We start from the raw sequence: 25873 nt of genomic DNA on the forward strand, positions 1-25873 counted from the left end.
GCATTTGATGAAAAGAGTAAGAAAGGATAAGCTTTTATATACAATTGTGTCATAAATCAATTAATAGTCTTTATATATTCATATAGTAAATGAATTTTATACTTATTTTTTATTGCAGATGTTACTAATATATCTCTTTACTGAGTATTCTTTTTTTAAAATTTCTTTTTTTAAATAAAAAAGTGCATGGAAGCATTAGATGCAATCAAACATGAATTCTCATTAGTGAAGGAAAACATGAAAATCCTTCTTAAGGTAATATTTTATTTTATATATTCTATGAAATTTAATTTTTATTCATATCTTTTTTCTTTTGGACTTTGTAAAAACTTTAACTGAATTTAAATTTGCATACTTATAGAGCATGAGTTTTACTTCATTAAAAATCTGTTTTGCCTAGTGCATAATTATAACTATTGATAATTATAATGAATTATAATAATATGATCGTAGATAAAACTCTTATGTTCTATTTAAAATTTATGAGTTCAACTTTTATTAAAATATAGAATATTTTATATTGTATAAGTCTGTAAATTTAAAATTAATTAAAAATTTTACAAAATTTATAAGAGAAAAAAATATATATAAAAATAAATTTTATAAAATATATAACATAGAATATTACATCAAGCAAGGTTTTTATTTTTTCCTTTATTACTGGGAATTCATGTGTGGTTGCATTCACTGTCTATGCACCTTTTTAAAAAAAATTTAAAAAGTTTTAAAAAAATTCAGTAAAAAAATATGTAAATAATATGTATAATAAAAAATAAATACGAACTATATTCACTAATTAATATTATTTATGACGTTATTAATTATGTATGAAAGTTTACCCTTCCTTACTCTTTTCATCAGATGCCTTGACATATGTGTGTATATATATATATATATAAACATATAATTCATATATATGATGGTGTATGGGCAATCATATTTGGCATAAATCATATGTGTCACCAATAAGTATGAAATTCATTTGTGATCGGTGGTCATGTTTACTCACTGAGTTCTGTCCCACCAGCGATCTTCACGTCCTTCGTCAAAGGCAGTCGGATAAACGCTTCAACGAAGCTGCTGCTTGGTACGTACATACAACAGCATTAATTATTTGTATTTATAAAAAATATTATATGATTATATAAATTGTTAATTTATTATTATAATATTCAGCGCAATTAGTATGATAAATATACGTACATATATTATCTATATACACAGGCACACACATATATATATTCAAAAATTGAGAAGGTTATATATATATATATATGTACACACACATATTATATATTGATATATTTCTCGATTATAAGTATCTTCTTTGAAGTTTCTAATCTTTTCCCTTTGCACCTTCTTGATTCTATCATATTTCTGCATAAATATATATATATATATGTATATATAGATAGCATCTTCATTTTCATCTTTGTTAATTAATAAAATCTTCTTTTCATATTTTAATATGGTCCACAAATGTTAAAGTAAACGAGCCAAATTCAAATATGAAGGAATTTGGATTAAAAGTTCATGGACTTGTTTATATATTAATAAATTATATATATTATATATTTTTACTAATCTAGATAATATTACAAGAGATAATTATATTTTAATAATATATTAAACATATTTTTAAATATATTAAATAGAATAAAGTATTAAAATTTTCAACAAGCTATTCGCATAACTTATCAAACTCAATTTTATATATTTTGAACATATTTAAATTTATTCATTTATGTATTTTTTTAAAAGATTTGTGACCTTCTCCTCCTTGCACAGTTTTTATGCATTTAATTTAGTATAGATTTTTGTTTTACTTAGTTATATGGTAAATTTTGTACCAAGTGTAAATTTTATACATCATGAATATTTTTCTGAGTTTAGGTTATTACTTGAGAATGTTTAAGTTTTCGTTTTGCATTTTATTTTTTTTTTCTTAGTTGGATTCAAAAGTATAATAAGAATAATACATGGCTTAGTTAGAGATGAGAAAGGACTTCTGAAAGATAAATAATTGTTCATGAACCTCCTCAATTTTTGCTTCACTTACCTGAGCATGATGGTTCTTATTGTTAATTAATAATGATTTTATCTTAAAAAAAATAATGTTTTATTGGATGCTATTATATTGACTTCCATTGTATAAGTTGATTCAGTATTAAAAACAAATACCACTAAATTTATAGTTCAATTAAATAATAAAATAGAACCTAATTTGAATGAATTATTTAATATTATAATAAATAAGTGAATCGAATGATGTATATTTATTGTTTAAAATATAGTATTTGATGACCAATTATGAGAACTGACACTTCAGTAAATAATGAGAGGCGATTGATGGTGACTACAATGAAATGCAACCAACACAAAAATAAAAGCTTTAGGATCTTGCAACTAAGTAGAATCCATTTTCTTTATGTTTTAAGACAAAGATGAACTATTTTATTTTTAAATTTTTTTTGCACTCCTTTTTGTTGATCCAAAAGTTAAACAAATTTTTTTTTTCAAATAAAGAAATAGATAGGGTGGGCACGAAATGGACATATGAATTCCTCTATTTTTCGCATATTACCTAGCAGCTTTTCATGTAACGATCCTGAAAATTTAAAAAGAAAATGCATATAATAATTTGAGTGCGGAAGCGAAATAAAAGTTAAGGTTAATATCCATTACACGATAACTCAAAAGTACTAACAAACATCACGAAATAAATTCTCTGAAAAAAATACGAAAAATAGAAAAAATAGAAGAAACTATAAAGTATCTAACATCTACTCGTAGCCTTCTTACGGATCGGGCTCGAGAATCAGGTCCTCTTAATCTGAAATGGTTAAATAAGGAGTGAGCTATACTAGCCCAGCAAGGACATCACACTATATCGTCGTCACAGAAGCAAAGGTTGGTAGAAAATCAAAACAACAAATGGAGCAGTTGATTTAAACCAATATATTTATTTAAAATAAAACCATTTACCCTTTTTCTTACCATTAGAGAATTTATGTAAACAATTTATAGAAGCAATAATATCATACAGATCACAATTTCATGCAAAATCAGTTACATAGAACATATCATAAATTCGTATTCATTAACAATAACTAATTATCACCGTTTCTCGTTTTACCAGCCTACTAGTATCCATGGGGATCTATAGGGGTGTCCCCACTAAACGTGAACTATTTTCCTTAACAATCTTGATTCCAGGGCCGTCCCCATACCCCGTCCGGTATGGGCACCAAGACATTAAACCTTAATACCCCGTCTGGTATGAGGGTGAAGCAGGCCGTTCTCATACCCTGTCCGGTATGAGCGCCAAATGACCAAGTCTCCATACCCTATCCGGTATGAGACAACGTTCACGGTAGGATTTTCTATGAACCCGGTCCGTCCACTATCTCCCAAGATATCTAGTGAGGCTGTCATCTTATCCATTTATCAGATCACATCTCATTCCTGTTTGTCCTTAGTCTCCGTCACCAAATCAAACATAAATACATAAATAAGTAACATGCATCCAATAATGCAATCATATCTTAGATTCCCAAAATCAAACAGTAGCCAAGTAAGACAGTAATACATGCATTTAAACCATACAATATATAAACCAGATATCATCATGCTTTTATATTGTACAATAAATCAACAGTAACTGACAGAAAATAATATCTGATTTGAGCTCTATTAGCAATCCGTAATTAATCAATCACATCCATTTAATTTGTACAAAGGACCGTATTATTATTTATTTGAACTTTAATTCCATGATATGAATAGGGTGAGGGGTCCTTACTTGATTCGACGCCGAAAACTAGACGGTTACTGCACCTACAGGCGGTCCCTGGGTTCCCTGAATTTTTCTTCGGGAACTGAAACTCGCTTACGGTACCTACGACCAGCAGCGCTCTGCCTCGTGTTGGCTGTAATGTTATAAGAAATAATTATATTTCAATAGTATATTAAATATATTCTTAAATATATTAAATAAAATAAAATATTAAAATTTTCAATAAGCTATTTGCATAATTTATCAAACTCAATTTTATATATTTCGCACTTATTTAAATTTAATCATTTATTTTCTTTTTTAAAGATTTGTGACATTCTCTTTCTTGCACAAGTTTTATGCATCTGAAGTCATAGTGGCCTTAGAATACCTACACATGATAGGGATAGTTTACCATGATTTGAAACCCAAAAACGTATTACTAAGATTCAACAGCCACAATAACTTGACTGACCTTCATCTCTCACTAAAAGGCAATAATACCACATCAAAGACACACATAGTTTCCAATCAAAATGTATCATCAATCATAAATACAAGTTGTTATCATAATGATCAATCCAACTTTTCTAATTCATCATGCATTTTACTCAATTGTATCACACCTACAATAGCCTCCTACTTACATCCTAGTCAACACAAACAAAAAAAGGCAACACATTTTGTGGCTATGGAAATCATCACATTGTTGGGACCCATAAGTACTTAGCACTAGAAATTATGTCTGGTAAAAGACATGGAAATAGTTTGATGATGAAACATTAGCTAAAAAAAAAAAATATGACTGAAATATTACTACTTGCTAATCACATTCAGTTACACCATTCAATTTTTGAAAATTCATGTAGTCTTCAATTCTAATGGTAATCATATAGTTTTAGTATTATGAAATGCTTACAATGTAAATAAAATAGTTTGGTAGCCAAAAATTTGCCAAAGAAATAAAAAAATGTGGCAAAAAAGTTAATGCATGTTAAGTACATTTTACAACAGTACCTTATTTTTAGAATTTGTAAGTTCTTTAATTCTACTCCAAAATTATGAAATCTTTGTATTTATGATAAGTTTATAATATACATGGATAAACTAGTTTTATAGACAAAATTTAGGCAAAAAATACAAAATGGCAAAAAACTCTAGTGTTGTAGTGTTCACAATTTTCTGAAACCATAGGTTTTTGAAAATTCAAAACTTTTTCAATTCTAATTTAAATTGTGCAATTTTAGTATATATGTAAGATTTAGGGTATGTAAAATAAATAAATATAAGCTTAGTGGGGTTTCACTTTTGGTTCCTTTGTGGCATTTTCATTAATTATCTTGCAATTATGTTCCTAGTGAGACCTTTCTTAATTATAGAGTAAATTATTTTTCCTTTTGAGATATGAACCAAGCATGAAATATGATGGATTTGCAAGCTATAAAATACAAATATGATACAACACTTATATTTACATTAACTAGGTTTGATAATCTTGCAATTTCTTTTGTTGAGGTGTTAATTTTAGAAACTATATAATTTTAATTTTAAAAGTATTTTTAATTGAAAATTGATAAATAATCATCAAGTAATAATCATTTATAAAATTTATAGTTAATGAAGTTAATAAAACAAATTTCTCCCATATCAGTTTGTAATTAGAATTTTTTTTTAAAATTTTAATTTATTTAGCTCGAACAGGATGATATTGTATCAATATATTTATATAATTCTACATTATAAGTATCTTCTTTGAAGTTTCTAACCTTTCCCCTTTGCACTTTCTTGATTCTCTTATATTTATGCATATATATAGATACCATCCTCATTTTTATCTTTATTAATTAATAAAATCTTCTTTTCATATGGTCCCAAAATGTTAAAGTATAAGAGCCAAATTCAAATATGAACAAATTTGGTTTACAAGTTCATGAACATGTTTATTTATTAATAAATTAAATGTATTATATATTTTTACTAATTTGGTTAATATTACAAGAGATAGTTATATTTCAATAATATATTAAACATATTCTTAAATCTATTAAATAGAATAAAGTATTAAAATTTTCAACAAGCTATTCGCATAACTTATCAAACTCAATTTTATATATTTCAAAGTCATTTAAATTTATTCATTTATTTATTCTTTTAAAAGATTTGTGATCTTCTCTTTTTTACACAAGTGTTATGCATCTGAAGTCACAGTGGCCATAGAATACTTACACATGATGAGGATAGTTTACTGTGATTTAAAGCCCAAAAATGTGTTATTAAGATTCGATGCCACATTTCATTGACTGACTTTAATCTCTCACAAAAAGACGATAATTCCACATCAACGATCCATATAATTTCTGATCAAAATGATCATCAATCACACAAAAAATGTTATCTTGATGAGCAACCCAACTTTTCAAATTCATCATGCGTTCTACCCAATTATATCGCACCTACAGTAGCCTCCTGCTTACACCCTAGCCAACACAAATAGAAAAAAAGTCAACACATCACACCATTGTGGAAGTCATCACAGAGTCAATCAATGTCCAATGAATGTCTTTTGTTGGGACCCATGAGTACTTTGCACCAGAAATTGTGTCTGGTGAAAGGCATAAAAACACGGTTGATTGGTGGACACTAGGGATATTCATATTCAAAATGTTATATGGGATGACACTGTGTAAGGGAGTTTACTAGAAGTTGCCCCTAGCGGATATTGTGGCTCGTGCACTTGAGTTTCCCAAAGAAACTATGGTTTTGGAGCCAGCAAAGGATTTGACCACACGACTTTAATCAAGGACCCTACCAGGAAAAAAAGGTCCACAATGGGTGCAACGGTAATAAAAAAACATCAATTTTTTAATGGGCTTAATTCCCAACTTTTGAAATGTATAAAATCACCATTTTCCATCTCTTCTATCTTGTAAGGAGTTTGTTGCATTTGATAGTACTATAGAGAGTTCAATAGAGTATTACTAGGAAGCAAAAATTTATTCTTTAATTTACATGATATGTGCTTTTTTTATGTATATCAAATTTTAATAACCAAACTTAAGTGAGATTTAAGTAATTTATATATTGGGGCAAGAAATTTTAATGAAATTCATGTTGAAAGGTTCAATATTTATAAAAATATATAATTAAGGATTTACAAGATCATTTTATCTAACAAATGATATAGTGTAACGGCCCCGAAATTTTAAAATTAAATATGTGTATTAAAAAGGTCAAATGCAGAAGTGTAATAGAAATTTTGATTAACATCCCTTACACTAAAACCAAAAACGTGCTCAAAGTATAAAAGAGCGAACTAACTAAAAGAGAAACTCGAAAATAAAAACTGTAAATATCACTACGGAGTCTTTAGGCACAGAGGAACTCAGCATTGAAAAACGAGCCGAGGGTATGAAATTTACCTCGATCGGCGGTCGAAAAACTCCGCGGTGCGGCGGCCGGTGGCGGCGGCCGGCTCCTCCGACGTCTGGTTCGTCTTCTCCGACGAGGGCTGGCGGCTAAGGTTTTTGTGATCAGGTGTGGGGGGTTTATTTATACCCTTTGCCTTTTAATCACAGCCGTCCATCTTGATTTAATCTGGGTCGTTCGATCGCGATTTAATTTGGATTAAATCTGGGTCGTCCATCGCGATTAAATCTGGGCCATCCTTACTTGATTAAATCTGGGCTGTCTGTGCGCGTGCATCTGAGCCGTCCGTGCACGTGCATCTGGGCCGTCCGTGCGCACGCTTGATCTGGGTCGTCCGTGTGCGCGGGGACGCATCTGGGCCGTCCGATCGCGTGCACGCGGATCGCCCACGTGGCCCGTTCTTGGGTCGACGTGGCCTTGCCACGCGGCAGGTCCTGGTTGGCCAGGGCTGCTGACTGGGCCACTGATGGGGCTGCTGACGTTGCGCTGACGGGGCACAATTTTTCTAAATTGCATTTTGACCCCCGGTTTCTGATTTTCTTTTTAAAAATACCCCCAGAATCTAAATTTTCACCCCTTTTTCCCAAAATCAATTTCAATTAAATCCAAATAATATTTTTACCCAATTTTATCATTATTATTATTTTTATTTTTATTAAATTAAATTAAATTAAATTAAATAAATCAATTAAAATTCAAAAATTATAAAATAAACTAAATAAAATAAATTAAAAATTAAAAATAATAATAATAAATATTATAAAATTAGTGGGTGTTACATATAGCATTTTTAATTGTTCTCAATTAATATCTTTACTTAACAGTCTAAAAGTAATATTAATTTCTCTAATATGTTGTATAAGAGGTAGTAATACTCTTTTTAAGGTATTTCTTAGATAAAACCAAAATGTATTGCATCATGGTCATGATAACATCAAGAAGGGAAACTCATGGGTCCTTGTGTAGTGCTTCATTACTACTCACCTAATTTGGGATAAACAATGTTAAGGTTCAAGTGTAGTTGAGGATAAGGAAACTTTTGGCTTGTAGAGATATTTTGAGATACCTATGAGGTTACAAGATAGCTTTGCCAAAAGGTTGTGTAGGGTTTTAAAACTGTTCTCACATTGTAGACCTTTCTTAAGACAACTATGAAGTTTTGAGCTTGTATTAAGTCTTCATAAAGCTCTAAAACTACGGTGTTACATCTAAATCTTAAGGTTTTAATCTTTTATTTTTTTTCTTAGTGTTGCACTATGATACAATTTTTTTGTCCTAAAATCTAATTTAGTATAGATTTTGTTTTACTTAATTATATGGTAAATTTTGTACCAAGTATAAATTTTATATTTCATGAATATTTTTATGAGTTTAGGTTTATACTTGAGGATGTTTAAGCTTTCATTTTGCATTTTGTTTCTTTCTAGTTGGATTCAAAAGTATAATAAGAATAGTGCATAGCTTAGCTAGAGATGAATAAGGACTTCTGAAAGATAGATAATTGTTCATGAACCTCCTCAGTTTTTGCTTCACTTAAGCATGATGGTTTTGGTCATTTACTTGAGCATGATGGTTTTTATTGTTAATGAATAATGATTTTATCTTAAAAGAAATAACGTTATATTGGATGCATCAAGGATGAGAGAAGATTTTTATCATTCAACCCTTTAGAATATTACAATAATTATCTGATTATATAAAAGGACTTTCCAAAACCCACTTACTTGGGGGGTTTTCTTCCACTTAGGAGAATTCTCTCCCACCAAAGGTTGTTTTCCCATTCGAGGGATTTTTTTCTCACTTTGGGGAATCTTCCTATTTTAAAACTCATTTCCCGACTTCAGGGAAATTTGTAGTCTTCCCCAAAAATTTATCTACTTGCTCCTACTAGGTAATCTCCTTTGGTAGTACTTAAGCTTTCTATAGTTTTATGTAATATGATAGATTATGGTTATTGCTTATTCACCATCTTCAGTTAGCTTTGGAGTGAAGCCCTACTTCTTGGATCTCTAGATTCATCATATTCTAACTCTTGTAACTTCTATCCTTTCAGGCTTTTGGGACTATAATCCTACTTCACATCCGCGGATTTTTGGAGGAAGTTCCAAAACATCTCATAAGGTGTGTATTATCTAATTTCTTTTGACTTTAAACCTTATAGGAATCCTAAACCTCATGATATAAGGGATGGTTCCGAGGAACGTGAACTCTGATACCAATTGTAACGACCCGTTTTCTCCATGGAGAAATGAGCATTAATCCACACATATAGCCTGATAAAATTTATGCAGTAATAAACAAAAACCTAAGATTCAATCATCCCTATACGGAATTACAAGACATAAGGTTTACAAGATTCTTTACATTACATCGATATCATATAATTAACTGACTTTATAAGATGAACTCTTACTATTACTAAAGATTCTTCAAAGTCTTCCTTCGACCTTGAACTTACTCTTGATCTTGACTAATCTGCATTGGGGGTGTGAATTGGGGTGAGCTTCACGGACTCACTAAGGAAAATGAGCAGTGCCCATAATAAAGACATGCACACACTCAATCACCAAATCTTCTAAATAAGTTCATTTAGTAAACATTCAGAATTTTTTATTTCAGTATCATAACTCAGGGCATAACAATTCCATAAATAACATAATTTGGTATTTAGTATCATAATTTAAGTAGTAAGCAGTTCAGTAGATATCAATTCAGTATTTTAGTATCGTAAACTTCACTCATGACTTCCTATCAGCTCATATTTTATTAAGAATAGTTTCACTACGCGATGTCATTTCTGTCGGCATCAACGAGGACAGTAAGGATTCCCTCTACCACGTGAATACATTACAGTTCAATTCACAGTATATAGTTTACAGTACACAGTATACAATTTCCAGTTCTTATCACTTCGCCTTGTCTGGCTGAAGCCGTATCCACGGGTAGGGTTCACCACAGTCACATGCCAAAAGGCTACACACACACACACACCCCTTGGTGATACCGGTTAAACAAATTTTTTCGTCTTTTAAAGATTCTTTTGTTATTCTTTTAGTGATTAGGTTTGCTATTAGATGACCTACTTAGACATGCACCTACTTATATATCATATATATTATGCATCAAAAAGCCTACATAATAAGCACAATACATACACTTTATATGCACAGTTATGGACTCAAATAAGTATATATATAAACACGCAATACATATAACATAAGTACACTTGTATGTTCACACAAGGCATATATATTCCATAAGCAGACACATACAAATTGTTCACTCATACATACACACGTGGCACAACTTATAATTATACATTTATATATATATATACGTCACACACATTTATAACTCGATAACTAGCATGAATAAAATCTGCATATACATACAAGTAACTATGAATACAAAATTATACATCATACACAACATCATGTAGGTTTCCAATCATATGCAATTATGCACATGCAAATATGATGAGTTCATAAAACTCGTAGTGGAAAACATGAAAAGTTCATAAAGTCTATAAACAAGTCATCTCAACAGAAAATAAGGTTTCATAAAAACATGGGTGCCTCTAAAATAAACTAACCCAATCCCTTACCTACAGTCGAGTCAGAAAAAGTGTCAGAATCCTTATTGACTTGAGTCTACGCTCTCCTCTAAATCTCCATTCTCACTTGATTAATTTCCTCATTCATAAATATATAACATGCGTAGTAAACGATGAGAAATTTTTAGAAACAAACCCAATAAAACTAGTTTTACCTTGGGCATGCAATCCCACTCTCTAAAGTCACCCTGTGTCACCATGCGTGTGCTACCAGTTCACCACGCACCGCTGCCGGAGTGCTACTCGCCTCATGTGCGGCTACTAGAACCGAAACGCACCACCAAAACCAGTAACAAACTATTACATTTCGGCTGGAGATCACCATAGAACTATTCATGCATCCAACTATTCGTGCATCCAACTATTCGTGCATCCAACCATGGCCCTCTATTAAGCATTCTTTGTAAATCCACTTTGCAAAACAATTTGTATAAGTAATGGCCACAGATAAGATTTATAATATTTACTCCCCCTATGGGCCTCCACAGGTCTGCCAGTGTATTCTTCATCGATTCAAACTTTATAGCCGCTTTCGTCAAGAGTCTTCCTACCAAACAGAGGTCATACCACTCTTGCTATTAAGGGACAAGTTTAGTTAAGTCCCATCCCCCATCCTCCTCCTCTGCAATCGACAACGATGTCATGCCATCCACCATATCCATTGGTCAACTTTACATGCCAATCGACAGATTATTGAGAGAAACAACAATAACTTATCTATGGTGAAAAAAGGTCTCACTGCTGGAAATAATACCTCTTGCAATTAAACAAAGTAAATGGAGAAGATGGTCATCCAACACTAACTTAGTACTAGACCAAGTCATTTCCTATTTACATTTTATTTACATTTGTAAGTTTCAAAACCTAACCCTCTGAGTAAAAATGCGAGGTAATTAACTCTATTATATGGAATGAAGGAATCATCAGGGCATATTCGTTTTTTGTTCTAACAGTTATTTGAATAACCATATGTGCTCGTCAATTGTTTATTTCAAGCAAAGAAAAAATTGCCTTTATGGTTCATTTGAAATGGTAATGGACATTTGGTATTCAATTTTTGATTTATTGGAGCTTGTGACTTTCGTACCAAAAAAGTGGTTGTACAAAATAATTCTGCACATGGTGTAATAGTGGCTTTTTGCAGCAACTATGCTGGAAGTGAAATTATAAAACTAAATCAATTTGGGAAACAATAGTGGAAATTTGAAAATAAAGCAAGGATTAAGTAGTTGACAAGCTTGAGTTAAATTGATATCATATCTTGGTGCATCTCAAGTGAGTTTCTGGCAGGTGCAATAAGCACATGATTCTAGTATGATCAATTCAAAAAATGTTCAACTATTAGTATTATTATTCATTGTATTTTTGGTTACTTTCGAATGGTGCAACTCCTTAAAATGATGGAGATTGTGTAGTTTATAGCTTATATTTTTTAAGATAGTTCATAGCTTACATGTTTGACACTATGGAGATCTGGATTGTGCATTAAGTATGTTTGTAACATGTTGGTGGAAACAACAGATTGTGATTTGACTCACTAACCTACATGAATCAGCTATTATTTAAATTTATGAGTTTATAACTAAGAGATCTTATTTGCTTACCTTCTTTTCTTGTGGTATCTCCAGTTAATCCTTTTTCTTTTCTTGCAGGCAATATTTTATTTTACCTTACTCTGTGCACAGGAAATGCTTGCTCCAAAAGATGGATCAGCTGATCTTATCTGGGCACTGAATAATCACCTACTTGCTCTTTCATTCCACATCAAGGAGTATTATTGGATTGATTTGTGAAAAATTAATGAGATTTACCATTACAAGACTTACGAGTACTCATATGATGTAGTTAATAAGTTCAACATTTACCTAGATGAAATTTCTCCTTGGTTGGTGGAATGGATGCCTAATAAAGGAGGTTATCTAATTGGAAACTTACAGGTAACACATATGGTTTATTGTAAGCAGTCTGGCAACAATTGATCAGTCACATGCCATACTTGATCTTATTAAAGTGAAATGGGCAGATTTGGTAGCAGACATGCCATTCAAGCTATGTTATCCCCCTCTTGGAAGTCAGGAGTGGCAAATAATCACTGGTAGTGATTCCAAGGACACGTAAGATATCTACTCTTGTATTATTTATTTATGATCTATTTCTTCATTATCTTTAATATTTCTCACTATGTTTCCTTCTAATACAGGCCTTGGTCTTACCACAATGGTGGTTTTTGGCCAACTCTACTATGGTAGGTTAGTTTGTTATTCTTAAATATTCTCTCTGCTACTAATGTTTTATTCATTGCTCCAAAGAACCCTTTGTAGAAGTTATATTTAGGTATAAGTTTCCTGAGTTGTCATGATTGAATCTAATAGGATATGGCACCTTGTGGATGCTTTATAAAATAAAGCAATAATGAAGGAATGTTGGCAATGCGACTTAGGATTTTAGAAATGGACTTTTTGTAGCTTACTATTGCATCCATAAAGATGAAAAGACCAGAAATCCCTGCAAGAGCTATTTAAGTTGTTGAAAGACGCAAATCAAGAGACAAATGGCCTTAATACTATGACACAAAAAGAGGAAGGTTCATCGGGAAGCAATCACAGTTATTCTAGACATGGTCAATTGTTGGATACCTTGTGGCTAAGCTTCTACTTGCAGACACAAGTGCAGCTAAAATTATGATAACTGAAGAGGATTTTAAGCTTGCCAAAGCCTTCTCTTGCATGATAAGGACTAATCCAAAAAGAAAGCGTGGTCAGAAGAACTCCTAAAAGACTTACGTAATATAAGATTCTGAAGTTGCTTTCACACATGGGTAGGTAACTTCAATTTGTAGCTCAACTTACCTATATGAACAACTTAAATGTATAAAGGTAATGACAACAGTGGATTATTTTTCATTTTATTTGGTGGTTAAAGCTTTTGAGCATTGATTCGGGTATCATAGGATCTTAATGTAAAGATGATATGTTGATTTAGGATTAACATTAGCTTGAAACATTTTCTTGGATGGAGATTAAACAAATTTTTTCTTGTTTACAGACTTTATATCATATACATAGTACTATAGGAGTGGAAGGCATTCTTTTAAAGAGTTCATTGTAAATCGAGAATACCTTTACATTATTTTAACTCAATTGTTTGATTATGACATTTTCTGTATCTTGTAAATTATTTTGTATTGGTTATGGTATTTTCTTGTCTCATAAATCATCACCATGCCATTTAAATTAATGCTTGACAATAGAACTTTTTAATACATTTCCTCAGTTGATTCCAGATCAGTTGAGATAATTCAACTTGTATGTAAGGCATTGTCTGAGAGAGTGATGATAAGATTTTTCTTGCAAACTCATATTTTTATTCAGTATATATTTTTGGATTACTACAGACTTGTAGGTTTTTAGTTCTTAGCATCAGCTCATAAAGGAAACTAAACATATAGCATTCAACAACTTTTTCTTTATCTGGTCCTAGCATTAGCCACAATCCTTCACTCAAACTGTACCAAAAAAATATCAAAAACAAAAAAATAAATATATTTCCAACAACAATGGATTAGCTTATCTTATCCGGGCACTGAATAACCACCTACTTGCTCGTTCATTCCACATTAGGGAGTATTATTGGATTGATTTACAAGAATTGAATGAGATTTATTGTTGCAAGACTAAGGGGTACTCATATGATGCAGTTAACAAGTTCAACATTTACCCAGTTCAAATTTTTCCTTGGTTGATTGAATGGATTCCTAATAAAGGAGGTTATCTCTTTGGAAACATACAAGCAGCACATATGGATTTCCAATTTTTTTCTCTAGGAAACATGTGGTCTGTTGTAAGCAATCTGGCAAAAGCTGATCAGTCACATGCCATACTTGATCTTATTGAAGCGAAATGGGTAGATTTGGTTGCAGACATGCCATTCAAGATATGTTATCCCGCTCTTAAAGGTTAGGAGTGGCAAATAATCACTGGTAATGATCATAAAAACATGTATGATATCTACTCTTGTATTATTTATTTATGATCTATTTCATCATTGTCTTCAACATTTCTCACTATATTTCCTTCTAATTTAGGCCTTGGTCTTACCACAATGGTGATTCTTGGCCAACTCTACTATGGAAAGTTAATTTGTTATGCTTAATATTCTCTCTGCTACTAATGTTTTGTTCATTGCTCCAGACACTTTGTAGAAGTTATATTTAGGAATAAGTTTCCTGAGTTGTCATGCTTAGATCCAATAGGATATGGCACCTTGTCGATGTTTTATAAAATAAAGTAATAATGATTGAATGTTGGCAGTGCAGCTTAAGAATTTAAAATTAGACTTTTTGTAGCTTATTATTGAAGCCATAAAGATGAAAAGGCTAGAAATTGCTGCAAGAGCTGTTGAAGTTGCTGAAAGACGCATATCAAGAGATAAGTGGCCTTAATAATATGACACGAAAAGAGGAAGGTTCATTGGGAAGCAAGCACGGTTATTCCAAACATGGTCAATTGCTGGATACCTGGTGGCTAAGCTTCTACTTGCAGACCCAAGTACAGCCAAAATTCTGATAACTGAATAGGATTTTGAGCATATCAATGCCTTCTCTTGCATGATAAGTGCTAACCTCAAAAGAAAACGTGGTCAGAAGAACTCCTAAAAGACTTACGTAATATAAGATTCTGAAGTTGCTTTCACACAAGGATAGGTAACTTCAATTTATGGCTCAACTTACCTATCTGAACAATTTAAATGTATAAAGGTGATGATAACAGTGGTTTATGTTTCATTCTATTTAGGAGTTAAAGCTTTTGAGTACTGATTCAGGTATGATAGGATCTTAATGTAAGGATGATATGTTGATTTAGGATTAGCATTAGCTTGAAACATCTTCCTACATTGGAGATTATACAAATTATTTCCTGTTAAAGATCATATACATAGTAGTATTCTTTTAAAGAGTTCACTGTAAATCAAGAATACCCTTATATTATTTTAACTCCATTTTTCAATTATGACATTTTTTGTATCTTGTAAATCATTTTGGATTTGTTATGGTATTTTTCTATCTCATAAATCATCACCATGTCATCTAAATTAATGCTTCACAATAGAACATTTTAATACATTTCCTCTGTTGATTCCAGATCAGTTGAAAAAATTCAACTGGTATGTAAAGCATTGTCTAAGAAAGTTATTAGAGAGTGATGATAAGATATTTCTTGCAAACTCATATTTTTATTCATTACATATTTTTGCATTACAACAAACTTATAAGTTTTTAATTCTTAGCATGAGCTCATAAAGGAAACTAAACATATAGCATTCAACAACTTTTGCTTCATTTGGTTCTAACATTAGGCACAATCCTTCTCTCAAACTGTACCATAAAAAATAAATATATTTCCAACAACAATAGAAATTAACCTCATATATATATATATATATATTTTTAATTTATAAATGAAGAAATTACATAGAAATTTTTAGGTTGTGGGTCAAATTACAACACTCATTGAGAAATTATATTGCAAAAATATATATAGTATAGTATAGTATTAAAAGTTAAAATATTTGTATATGTATCTAATTGTCCCATTTGCTTTAATTTCTAAACAAGCTTCATCATTTTCTTAAGAAATTAATTGCCACATTTCTTCCATATTTTAAATTTAACAATATATTACAATTTTAATAATTAAATTCTCGTATTTATGTTTTTTGAGAACTGAATTCTAATTATCTTCATATATATGAAGGATTATGAAATAAAATTTCATTCAATGAATTCAAGCAAAACATATAAGTGGTCTAAAAATAAAATTAATGAATATATACCTAATTCAGGATATAAAGGATTACTAGTAATTACACAAATGGTAAAAATTGAATCAAATGAACAAGATAGATTAAATATCGCTTAATGTAAGTACATGTATATACTTTTGGACATATTTAATTTAGATTGTACTTTTATGTTTTTATGTTATTTAGGATAAAGAGATAATTTCATTGAAAGTAAAATATGTGATTTGAGTTAGTTCGCAGTCTGAAACTTAGGAATCATCGGAAGAATATGACTCCTTATAACAAATCTATTTTATAATTACTACCTAATTGTGCGTTATGCATTAGGTAAAAAAAAGAAAACTTCCCTCTATAATGCCTCTAGTCTAACTCTTGTTTTCCTATTTTATTTCCATATGTTTTCCTCCTCTTTCTCCCAATTATTTTCTAACTCTTCTTATATTTCTAGATCACCTAAAATTGATCACATTGTAACACAATAACAAATGTGAGGATAAGATTACGAAGAAATTATATTGTGGTGAAGAAATTAATAGAGCTAATTTTATATAAAAAAAATTATCTTATTGTTTTCTATCTAAATATTGCATCATAAATATAAATCATAGCATTAAAGATTGAAAGAAAAGCCAAAAGCATCAAGAAAGAAAAAAAAAAGAAGTGTCATAATCTATTTTTAAACTTATGTAATCAAATATTTTAGAGTTTTAACATTATTTTTTACTCTAAAGTATGTAATCTTCAAAAGAATTATTAGAAGATTATACTTAAAAAATATCTAAATATAGAAAATTCAATGCTTACTAGGATTCAAAATTTATAGATTTCTTTCTACATTAGTCTTTAAAATTTAAAAATTAAAGAGATAGAGATCTTATTTTCATTATTTTGAACTTATGTAGTCAAATATTATAGAGTTTTAATATTATTTTCTTTATGTTATCTATAAAAAAACTATTATAAGATTAGACTTAAAGAATATCTAAATTTAGAGAATTGAATGCTTATTAGAAGTTAAAGTTTAGAGATTTCTTTTCTTCATTAGTCTTTAAAATTTAAAAATTTAATTACTACTTAAGTAATTAAAGAGATAAAAATCTTCTTTTCAAAAAGTAAATATATAATTATATAATTATATTTAAGAAGATGTTATTAGTTTCTACCTTAATTATTAAAAGTAAAAATATTGATTATGCGTTAATTATCAATAACTATTTTGCAATCTCTATTTAATTTAGGGATTTCGTTGCCATCTTTAACGGTTATGATGGTTCCTCTTTCACTTTAAAAGAGGATGTCGGGCTACAAGAGAAGAGGGAGAGAAAGAAAATTCACAACTATCTGAAATCACCTTATCAGACATGGATTAAGAAGGATGTTTTCTTGGTTTTAGATAGATGTAACGGGTAACTGTCACTGGCAAGGAATGTGAACACTACACTTGAACATACTTATTTTTATTTGTGTTAAGAATATAAATTCTTACAGTACCCCGACTCCTTATGCAGGCATGGATTGTTACAGTTCTTATCTAATCATTTCAAATAGGAGGATCGAAGCACTCAGCTCCTCTACATGATCCACTCAATGGAACAAGAGGTTTAATGCTTAATATCTGATATATTTTTGTTAGTACATAATATATATCGATGTATATATATCAATGTATGTATATCGATGTCGTTGATTGATTCGCATTCGATTTTTGTTAAAGGGATATGGTAGATCACTTTCTTGCAGCAGTGTATGAAATGAAAGGAGATTTTGGTTGCGGTCCTAATATTTCTATGATCTGCTTTCCACCTTCCTGGCTGAATCGGAAATCACCTTATCAGGCATGAATAAACCTTTGTATTTGTACAATATATATCTGGATATAGATTTGAGTAGTTATTAACCATATTTGATTAATTGATGAGTTTTAGTTATTTGGTCTTCTTATCTTAATTTGCAAGGAAAAAATATCTGATGTAGATTTTCCTATGATTTGTGCACTTTGCATCTAGATTAAAAGAGACTCCTCAAGGTATATAAGTAATACTAATCATCACAGCTCAAAACTCTTTAATTTGGAATATTTATGTGTGTTATTATTGATCTTATAATATATATTTAATAATAAAAATTCTCAAATATAATTTTTGCTTTTAGAAATTCGTACATTTTAATAGTTAAATGCTATATCATGATATGTATAGTTTGATTTGAACTCATACTCTTATAGATAAGGATAAAAGTACTTAGATATCTACCAAAAAGATAAATAATTATTAATTTAATTAACTATATATGTGTATACTTAATTAATTAAATAATTAGTTTAATAGTCAATGTGTTTATTCTTTTACAAGAGATTATAAGCTTGAGTCAGATTCTATTTTTATGTGTGTCATCATTTGAAAGTTATTTGTATTGTATTGTAATTACTGTATATAACTTGACTAATCTCGAGTCAAACTATATTTTTATGTGTATTCTTACTTGGAGATTATTTGTATTGTGTTATGATTGATGATAGATGTATCCAGTTTTTATTTTTTAAAAAATAATTAGCTGATATTAATTGCAACCTTTACGTTTGTCATGGCATTGAAATGTAAGGAATTCGCGAAGACATTTCATAAAAAGAGTAAGGCAGGGTAAGCTTTTATATGTAATTGATGTCATAAATCAATTAGTAGTCTTTATATATTCATGTAATAAATGAACATTATACTTATTTTTTATTACAGATATTACTAATATATCTCTTTACTGAGTTTTTTTTTTTTTTTTTAATTTCCTTTTTTGAGAAAAAAAAGTGCATGGAAGCATTAGATGCAATCAAACATGAATTCTCATTAGTGAAGGAAAAAATGAAAATCCTTCTTAAGGTAATATTTTATTTTATATATTCTGTAAAATTTTATTTTCATATATATCTTTTTTTTTTTGGACTTGGTGAAAATTTTAATTAAATTTAAATTTGCATACTTATACAACATGAGTTTTCCTTCATTGAAAATCTGTTTTTCCCATTGCATAATTATTGCTATTGATAATTATAATGAATTATAATAATATGATAATAGTTAAAATTCTTATGTTCTATTTAAAATTTATGAGTTTAACTTCTATTAAAATTGTAGAATATTTTATACTGTATAAGTCTGTAAATTTAAATTCAATTAAAATTTTTACGAAATCTATAGGAGAAAAACGTATATATGAAAATAAATTTTATAAAATATATAAAATAGAATATTACTCCAGAAAGGATTTTTATTTTTTCCTTCATTACTGAGAATTCATGTTTGGTTGCATTCACTTCCTATACACCTTTATAAAAAAAAATTTAAAAATTTTTAAGAAAAATTCAGTAAAGAAATATATAAATAATATGTACAATAAAAAATAAGTATAAAATTTATTTACTATATTCACTAATTGATCTAATTTATGACGTCATCAATTATGTATGAAAGTTTATCCTTCCTTACTTTTTTCATCATATGCCTTGACAAGTGTATATATATATATATAAACATATAATTCATACATATGATGGTGTATGAGCAATCATATCTGGCACCAATAGGCATGAAATTCATTTGTGATCAATGGTTGTGTTTACTCACTGAGTTCTGTCCTGGTGTCAATCTTCACGTCCTCCGTCAAAGGCAGCTGGATAAATGCTTCAATGAAGTTGCTGCCTGGTATGTATGTACAACAGCATTAATTATTTGTATCTATAAAAATATATTATATGATTATACGAATCGTTAATTTATTATTATGATATTCACTACAATTAGCATCGCGATATATGTACATACATTATCTATATACACACGCACACACATATACATATATATAGATAAATTGATAAGGTTATATATATATATATATATATATATATAGACACACACACATTATATATTTATATAATTCCCAATTATAAGTATCTTCTTTGAAGTTTCTAACCTTTCCCCTTTGCACCTTCTTGATTCTATCATATTTCTGCATAAATATATATATCTATATATAGATACCATCTTCATTTTCATCTTTATTAATTAATAAAATCTTCTTTTCATATTTTAATATGGTCCCAAAATGTTAAAGTATAAGAGCCAAATTCAAATATTAAAGAATTTGGTTTACAAGTTCACGAACCTGTCTAAATATTAATAAATTAAATATATTATATATCTTTAGTAATCCAGGTAATATCACAAGAGAAAAATATATTTCAATAGTATATTAAACATATTATTAAATATATTAACGAGAATAAAGTATTAAAATTTTCAACAAGCTATTCGCATAACTTAGCAAACTCAATTTGATATATTTCGAACTTATTTAAATTTATTGATTTATTTTTTAAAAAGATTTGTGACCTTCCCTTTTTTTCACAGGTTTTATGCATCTGAAGTCATAGTGGCCATAGAATATTTACACAAAATGGGGATAGTTTAGCGTGATTTGAAGTCAAAAACTTGTTATTAAGATTCGACGACCACATTTCGTTGACTGACTTCGATCTCTCACGAAAAGACAATAATTCCACATTAACAATCCACATAATTTCTGATCAAAATGCATCATCAATCACAAAAACAAGTTGTTATCCTGATGATCAACCCAACTTTTCTAATTCCTCATGCATTCAACCCAATTCTATCACACCTGCAATAGCCTCCTGCTTACACCTTAGGCAACTCAAATAGAAAAAAAAGGCAACACATCACACGGTTGTCGAAATCATCACAAAGCCAATCAATGTCTGATCAATGTCTTTTATTAGGACCCATGAGTACTTAGCACCAAAAAAATGTGTTTGGTGAAGGGCATGGAAACACAATTGATTGGTGGACACTAAGGATATTCATATTCGAAATGTTATATGGGACGACGCCGTGTAAGGGAGTTGACTAGGAGTTGCCCCTGGCAAATATTGTGGCATGAGCACTTGAGTTTCCCAAAGAAGCCATGGTTTTGGAGTCAGCAAAGGATTTGATCACATAGTTATTAATCAAGGACCCTACTAGGCAAATGGGGTCCACAATGGGTATAATGGCAATCAAACGACACCAATTTTTTGATGAGCTTAATTGGGCACTTTTGAGATGTATAAAATCACCAGTTGTTCCTTGTCCTGTATCTTGTAAGGAGTTTGTTGCATTTAATAGTATTATAGAGAGTTCAATAGAGTATTGCTAGGAAGCAAAAAATTTATTCTTTAATTTACATGATATATGTTTTTTTAATGTATATCTAATTTTCATAACTAAACAAAAGTGTGATTCAAGTAATTTATACATTGGGGCAAGAAATGTTAATGACATTCATGTTAAAAAGGTTCAATATTTATAAAAATATATAATTAAGGATTTTCTGGATCATTTTGTCTAATAAATGATATTGCATTTTCAGTGGTTCTCAATTAATGTCTTTACTTAACCATCTAAAAGTAATATTAATTTCTCTAACATGTGGTATAAGAGGTAGTAATACTCTTTTTATGGTATTACTTGGATAAAACCAAAATGTATTGCATCAAGGTCCTGATAATATCAAGCAAGATACTCATGGGTCCTTGTGTAGTGCTTGATTACTGGCTTACCTAATTTGGGATAAACAATGTTAAGGTTCAGGGGTAGTTGAGGATAAGGAAATTTTTGGCTTCTAGAGCTATTTTGGGATACCTATGAGGTTACAAGATAGCTTTGCCAAAAGGTTATATAGGGTTTTAAAATTGCTCTCGCATTCTAGACCTATGGTAAGACAACTATGAGGTTTCGAGCATGTATTAGGTCATAATAATGCTCTAAAACTGTGGTATTATATCTAAATCTTAAGGATTTAGTCTTTTCTTTTTTTTCTTAATATTATGTTGCACTAAGGTACAAATTCTTGTTCCTAAAATTTAATTTAGTTTAGATTTTGTTTTACTTAGTTATATGGTAAATTTTGTACCAAGTATAAATTTTATACTTCATGAATCTTTCTCTAAGTTTACATTTATACTTGGGGATGTTTAAGCTTTCATTTTCCATTTTGTTCCCTTTCTTAGTTGGATCAAAAGTATAATAAGAATAATTCATAACTTATCTAGAGATGAGTACGGACTTCTGAAAGATAGATAATTGTTCATGAACATCCTCAATTTTTGCTTCACTTACTTGAGCATGATGGTTTTTATTGTTAATGAATAATGATTTTATCTTAAAAGAAATAATGTTATATTGGATGCCATTTCATTGACTTTCGTTATATAAGTTGATTCAGTGTTAAAAACATATACTATTAAATTTATAGTTCAATCAAATAATAAAATAGAACCTAATTTGAATGAGTTATTTAATATTATAATAAATAATTGAATTGAATTATGTATATTTATTGTTAAAATATAGTATTTAATGACCAATTATGAGAACTGACACTTACAGAATAATGAGAGGCAATTGATGGTGACTATAATGAAATGCAACCAACACAAAAATAAAAGCTTTGGTATCTTGCAACAAAGTAGATCACATTTTCTTTAGGTTTTAAGGCAAAAATGACCAATTTTTTTTTAAATTTTTTTCAGTATACCTTTTTGTTGATACAAATTAAACAACTTTTTTTTTCAAGTAAAGAAATTGATAGGGTGGGCACAAAATGGACACATGAGTTCCTATATTTGTTGCATATTACCTAGCAACATTTCAATCGCTAAAATTATATCATCTATTGTCTAATTTCTAGCTATAATAGGACCATTTTTAAAGGTACCAGGTAAAAATTTTATACTTGATGAATATTTTTTTAAAGTTTGGGTTGTTACTGGAGGATGTTTAAGCTTTCATTCCATATTTTATTTCTTTTCTTCTTAGTTAGATTTAAAAATTTAATCAAATAGTACATAACATAGCTAGAAATGTAGTAAGGACTACTGAAAGATATATATTTACTCCTAAGCCTAAGTTTTGGGTTGACTTGGTTGAGCAAAATGGTTTTTACTATTAATGGATGATGATTGTTGCTTTTAAAAAAAGTAAATATTGAAATGGATGTTATTATATTGACTTACATTATATAAACTAATACCGTACTATAAAGAAATATAACTAATTTTGTAGGTCCTCAAATAACAAACTAGAACTTAACCTGAAAGAATTATTTAATCTCATACAAATGAATAAATTAAATGACGTACATTTACTGTTTAAAATATAGTATTTGACAATTGATCAGGAGAATTGATTCTTTAATAAATAATGAGAGGTGATTGATGGTGACTACAATGAGATGCAACTAATATAAAGATAGAAACTTTGATGTCTTATAGTACAGGAGATCAAATTTTCTTTACGTTTGAGTACATAAAGATGAACTATTTTATTTCCAGCTTCTTATGTATTTCTTTTTGCTAATATAAAAGTTAAATAATTTTTTTTCGAGTAAAGAAATGGACAGGTTGTGCATGAAATGGACAAGTTGCTTCCTTTCTTTGATGTATATTTAGTTAGAAACATTTTGAATTTTAGAGACAACCTCTATCAACCGCTAAAATTGTGTCATTTATTGTCTAATTTTTAGTTTGATTTAAAAGTAACTTTCATTCAACATTTTCTTTCTCTTCTTCTTAATTGGATGTAAATGTGTAATCATATAGTATATAACATAGCCAGAGATGTAATAAGGACTTTTAAAAGATATATAGTTGTTCATGAGTCATAGTTTTTTGTTCACTTGTTTAAGAAGAATGGTTTTTATCTATAATTTTTTTTAAAAAGGAAAAAGTAAATGTTGTTTGGATATTATTGTACTGACTTACATTGTTTGCTGAGATACAATGCTTGAAAGAAATACAACTAAATTTATTATTTAAATTAAAAAAAATTAATTCCATAAAATTGAGCGAATCAAGTAACGTAAATTTACTATTTAAAATACAGTATTTAACGACATATAAGGAAAATTGATACTTCAATGAATAATGAGAGGTGATGGGTGATGACTGCAATGAGATGCAACTAACAAAGAGAGAAGTTTTGGTGTCTTGCAACAAAAGAGAATGAATTTTCTTTAGATTTTAGAACATAAAGATAAACTATTTTATTTCCGATTTCTTTTGTAGTTCTTTTTGTCACTATAAAAGTTAAATATTTTTTTTTTCAAATAAAGAAATGGATAGGTTGTGCATAAAATGGATAAGTGGCTTCCTCTATTTGCCACAAATTTACGTTGCGACACTTTTACTTTTTATGACAATATAAATTCGTTGGTAAAATTTTATCATCTATTGTCTAATTTTTAGCAGTAATTAACTATTTTCAATGGTGTCAATATAATGCCTTTTATCAGTTGAAGTAATTTATTGGGAGAAAAACCATCTTTGTTATTTATAAAATATTAAAATAGATTAAATTAAGCTTTTTTTTCTTTAAAAAAATAGTTTTTCTCATAAAACTGTTGGCAAGATTAATTAAAACTCGGAACACAAAATTAAAAATTATGCTGGTTCATTAATGCATACAATATTGATAACCTAAGTATTAATCACTAGATTATTAGTAATCTATTATAACTACTAAACTCATTATAATCTCCACTGCTTCAGTGAACACTATAGATTAAAAAAAAAAAAACAATCTCCTCCTCTCACCAAAACCATTTTTCTCTTCTCCAATCATTTCGAATAGGATGGATTGAAGCACACAGCTCCTTGACATGATCCACTTGATAGAACAAGATGTTTAATGCTTAATATCTTATCTATTTTTCACTTATCTGTTTAACGATCATGTATATCTATCAATATCGTTGATTGATTTGCATTCAATTTTTGTTAAAGAGTATGGTTGATCAGTTTTTTGGAATAGCATCTAAAATGAAAGGAGCACCTGATTACAGTCCTAATTATTTTGCTGATATGCTTTCCACCTTCATAGCTGAATCTGAACTCACCTTATCAGACATGGCTAAAGCTTTGTATGTTACACAATATATATCTCGATATAGATCTAAGTAGTTATTAACCACGTTTGATTAGTTAATGGATTTTAATTATTTAGTCTTCTTCTCTTCATTTGCAGGGACAAAGTATCTGATGTAGATTTTCCTAACATTTATGAACTTTGTTTCAAGATCAAAGGAGCCTCCTCAAGGTAGATAATTAATATTAATCATCACAACTCAAAACTCTTTAAGTTGGAGTATTTATGTACGTTATTATTGATCTTATAATACGTATTTAATAATAAAAATTCTCAAGTACAATT

The 25873-nt window shown here is 29.4% G+C and overlaps 3 pseudogenes; all 3 read left to right on the forward strand.

Annotated features, from left to right (window-relative positions):
• The first annotated feature begins 971 nt into the window (after positions 1-971).
• LOC148240152 (serine/threonine-protein kinase D6PK pseudogene) lies at positions 972-6705 on the forward strand (annotated as a pseudogene).
• Positions 6706-11696: 4991 nt separating this feature from the next.
• LOC148240153 (neutral/alkaline invertase 3, chloroplastic-like) lies at positions 11697-13429 on the forward strand (annotated as a pseudogene).
• Positions 13430-20195: 6766 nt separating this feature from the next.
• Positions 20196-21821, forward strand: LOC148240154 (serine/threonine-protein kinase AGC1-7 pseudogene; annotated as a pseudogene).
• Positions 21822-25873: the final 4052 nt, after the last annotated feature.

Source organism: Carica papaya, chromosome 9 (genome assembly GCF_054855325.1).
Source record: "Carica papaya isolate Zhongbai chromosome 9, ASM5485532v1, whole genome shotgun sequence".
Lineage (NCBI taxonomy): Eukaryota > Viridiplantae > Streptophyta > Magnoliopsida > Brassicales > Caricaceae > Carica > Carica papaya.